Source organism: Apium graveolens, chromosome 10, assembly GCF_009905375.1.
Source record: "Apium graveolens cultivar Ventura chromosome 10, ASM990537v1, whole genome shotgun sequence".
In the NCBI taxonomy this organism is placed as follows: Eukaryota; Viridiplantae; Streptophyta; class Magnoliopsida; order Apiales; family Apiaceae; genus Apium; species Apium graveolens.
In genome coordinates this window covers 200277204-200282223 of record NC_133656.1, presented here as the reverse complement: position 1 = coordinate 200282223, position 5020 = coordinate 200277204, and positions in this window count along the sequence as shown.

The following is a 5020-nucleotide window of genomic DNA, read 5'->3' as shown; positions in this document are numbered from 1 at the left end:
CCTAAGAGAAGGAATGTATGTTGTTGTCTGAATGAGTTCTCATATTTGACTTGGTTGTAAAAGAAATAACAAGTCATAGTCTGATCAACCATGTCCCTTTAAATGCTGCAAGAATGACTTCACCGTTGATCATAATATTCACCAATCTTCCCAACTCCTTATACCTCCCAAATATGAGATCACCAATTGTTACCAATTGTTATATCCCAACTGGTTAGGTCTCGAAATATTCTAATCCAATCTGTAAATGTTAGGTCCCTAATAGTTAGGTTCCAATCATAAACAGATGTGAGACCCGAAGTATCAAGAACCATGTTAAGGGATAGGGAATGGGATATTGTGTTTTTCTTTCTTCCTCACTGTGAGTGTGTGATTCTGTTTCGTGTATCTCACATGTGTTTCACTCTTCTCTCCACTCGTGTTTACACTTATTCTCACAAGTGTATCACTCCTCTCATCGCTCCAAAATCCAGTTGTACCTGCAAGGAAAATCACCTTAGCCATCCTTAAGGAGGTCGCGGGTGGTGCAATGGGAGTTCACAAATCCCCATCCTTGTTAGACTCGTCAGATGAATCTGAGTCATAATCTACAAGTTGCTAGTTTCCCTTTTAGGGTTCCAGATTTGAACTCTGGGAAGGTAAACAATGATCCAAAGAATTTAGCATAAAGATCAAAGTTCCCTTATAATGTTTGTGAAGATATTTCCTTGTGACTCATCAGGTAATATCTGAATCATTGTCAAGAAGTCGTCGATCTGCACCTATGTCAGATCCACTATCCGCAGATGCATCCAGAGGATTTAAGCCTGGGGAGGTAGACATTGACCACTGACATATGGCTATTGGATCAGTATCCTCTCCTAACACCTATAAAGGCAATTTGTCCATTAAAGAACCTTGAACAATCGAATCTAACCTTAAAATGGTCAAAACTCTTGTTTCCGTCAATTCATCCTTTGTGTGTGTAACATTTCCTTGTGCATCAAGAATTGTTTATGTTTAAGGTGGTGACACTACATCGGATACCCTGGCTGATAGGCGAATTTCAATAGACGTACCATGTTGAGAGGATGAATCTAGTAACTTTTTTGTGCCTTTTCAGCCATTACATCTTTTTGAGAAGATGTATGGGGGCTAGCAGTTGTCTCTGTTTAAATACTACTCATCTTTGTAGGAGACAGAGCTGCTGGGTTGACTTCAAAACCTTCCTTATGTGGTGCACTAAGGCACTTTCTCCCTCACGCTCATTCATACTTCATTTTAGTGATAAGAGAGTGTTGTTTGGTTCTGTTTCTGTGTTTGTCTTTACAGTCTGGGATAGAAGTTGTGGGTTTTCAACCTCATGACTATCAAATAAAAGAATGCCATTAGAGGCTGAACCTGCATCACAGAGCATATGGCAATATAGAGATAAAATGCACTTAAGATCTATAATGAATGAAAATTATGCATTTAATCTTTTGAAAGAAATGATGTACAATAGTAATTTCAAAAGATTTTAATGAAATAAACAATCACCACTGTAGAAAGAAGTTTGATTTTCTCCTAAAATTGTTCGAGTGCACAAGTCTGTTTTTATGCCTAAAAAGATAAATGATTTGAAGACTCAGACTGATGACCTAGCAGTATTAAGAAGAGAAAGAAAGATTTTGTCTTTTAATATGAATGAGTTTTTGTAAAAGCATTGATCACTTAGGGTAAGTCTAAGCAATTCTCATTCATTTCAAAAGCTCCATAATCTATCTTTATAAAATTATTACCAACAATATTGTTTATTGATAAATAATCTTAATAAGAAGGACTATGCTGCTGATTTCAAATTGTAGTGCATCTTTCAGATACAGCAAAGCATATAAATTCACTAGAACTTAAAATCTCACAATTATCTGCAACAAAATATTAACAATATATCATTGACTGATACTTGTCAAGTACTTTGGATACCAATAATTATGTTGCATCCTATTTTAAATATTAAAACAAGATATTAATGAATTAAATACCAATTATCTATCAAAAAGATATCAGCATTCAATTTCATATATCATACAATTGTTAACTCCTAACAACTATAATATCTCAAACAATATTGGTTCGATAGATAAAGCAATATTAACCAACATTGGCTTGTTTGCAATCTTAGAGAAATATTCTAAGTTCCACATACTTTGATCCATTGAGTACTGCATCTATTATCAAAGTATTTAGGAATTTGCAAATAAGTATAAAATTATTCTAACTTGAAAACATATGGTTACTTCTAATAAAGCAATCAAATATTTTAACCATAGTTGTACTTAAGAAAAAATTCCACACTTTTTATATTAGTATAAGTGAATGAAGATAAGCATTGATTACTTAGAGGAGTTATAAGTAATGTTACAAATACTAATACTTCACAATTAGTTCATAGTTAAACTCTTAACTAAATATCATTAACCAATATAAGTCAAGAATTTACACACAACTAATCATTCTATAATCATGTTCTGATTTCAGTGAATTATTGAGATATAAGCATTGCTAAATTCACTAAAACCAAAATCTCATAACCTATAACACATAGGTTACTAGATATCAGTTGTTGACAGATCTAGTTATAATTAATCATGCTGCTTATTTATTTTAAGTTAGTTTGAATTATGGAGCAAATAAAATCATTAAATTGCTTCAATTTCCATAATCCAAACTACCCAAAATAAATATTAAATAAATAAATACTAAATATCTATGAGTTAGATACTGGCACTTAAATATTTATAATTATTCTTGAATAATCACCAAAGAATATATGACTTATATACATGGTAATCACTCTCTGAATAATTAGTAATTTTAGAAATACTTTCTAAGTATATAAAATTTTGAGAGTTTTGTACACGACTTAAAAAATACTTCAACTTTCAATATCAGTGATTTTAGAAATAAGCATTGATTACTTAGAATAAAAAATTCTAAATAATATCACTAATACTAAAAGTATCATAATTATTCATACAAGATACAAATAACTATGCTGCATATTATTTTAATACAATTCAAATTATGAGACTGATATGGAATGAAATTATCTACAGCCATAATTTAAATTAAAAATAGTATTCAAACTTAATGCTATAATACTTAACTACCACAAATGTATCTGACATTGTAATCATGATAATCAAGATAGTAGCACTAAGTACGAGGTACTGGATTACTGATAAATTCACAAGTCCTTTAAATATTGAAGATTTAATACTTGTAAACTTACATTAAGAATTCCTTATAGATGGGATTTCCAACTAATGTGTAATTAATGATATCCCACACTTACAAACCAGTCTTGAATAATTAACTTTATCAAGTGATTTAATAAATGTTTTTGTCAGTAATTCTTTGACTAAAATGACATGCTCTCTAAAGTGATGATACCTGATGTGAAGGTGCCTTGTCATAGAGTGTTCATAGAGTTATTGGATTTGAGGTTATTTCTTATCATAACAAGAAATCAATATTCTTCCACGAAGTTGACAGCTTCCTGAGATGCTTCTCCTGTCACTTAAGTTGACAGCTTCAGAGATGCTTCTCATGTCTTTCTTACAACCTGCGTAATCTATATCTATATAGCCAAACATGTTAAGCACAATATCTTTAGGGTACTTTACTCCAAGAGTTGATATTCCCTTAAGATATCTAATAATCTTGTTAATAGCTATAAGATTGGATTCTCTAGGATCCACTTGGAACCTTGCACTTTGGCATCTTGAGAACATTAAATATTGTATGTTAGCACTTGAGTAAAAGAGTGAGCTTGTCATACCTCTATAGCTTATCATTATACCTTAGTTGCATTGATCAAGCTTTAGTGGTTTATGTTGGTAAGTAGGCTTAGCATGTTCAGAATCTTCCAAATTTTGTATCTTCAAAAGATCCTTAACTTACTTGTATTGCCATCATTCTTTTGGTTTACTTTTGCTCCTAAAAGAATTGTTCTTTTGGCTTGCTTGAGCTTCTAAAAGATTTATTCTAATGGCGTGCTTGAAGTAATATTAAAAAGAATTGCAACCTTTCCGACACGCTCCTCCATACCTACTCTGCAATTACTTAATAAATAATCTTGCACAAGTCTTTGTTAGTAGACCAACATATAACATTATCATTATATCACTGCACATATAAAATAATATGTTTGTGCCTAGTGATAAGAGAGTTATTAATATGACGACTCTACTAGTTCATATTAAACTGTAACTTCAGTTAGAGTGTCATACCATGTCCTTGACGATTGCTTGAGTAATATACTAGTTCATACCAACCTGAAGTGAGATTGTGAAGAAGAGATATGCATAGTCCAATAGATCTGCAACTGCAAAGTCCATGAACTGTGGTGCATTGACTTCCTCTTTTGACTCACCAACCAGGAGTGCACTTGTACACATCTACTAGAGTCCAATTCCAAGTGTAATGTGCATCAGGTGCCTGATATGTCGTAATATCCTCAAATCTCGTCATTGGTGCTATCTATTAGATACTGCTTCCTGATAATAACCTAGCATCCAGTTTATCCTTGTCCCTCGTAACAATGCCATTGTCATCCAGTTTGATTTCTGGTTATCCTTGCACCAATTATAATATTGTAATTTGGTTTAAATACCAGCTTCCCTATAATCTGCTTGTTGACTGATTGAGTTCATTTTTCTTTGTAATCACCTAACCAATCTGGATATATCAGAGCTTCTGTAACTTTCTTAGTTTCTTCAATAGATAGAGAACTAGAGAAATTATCATTCGCACTCAGTAGCCCTGCTAATCATTACTCCACTATCTGAATCACTTAAGAACTAGACTCTGGGAATAATATTGACATCAAACCCTTTATCTCAGCAAATATGTTCTTGTAGTGTCCTCTTGATATTCAATGTGGTGGTGTATATGACTAGTTGATCCTTCTTTTGCTCCCCTAAGCTGTTGTTGGGATTTTCTGAAAATCCTTACCCTTGCTGACTGGCTTAATTGAAATAATGAGTTGTCTTATACA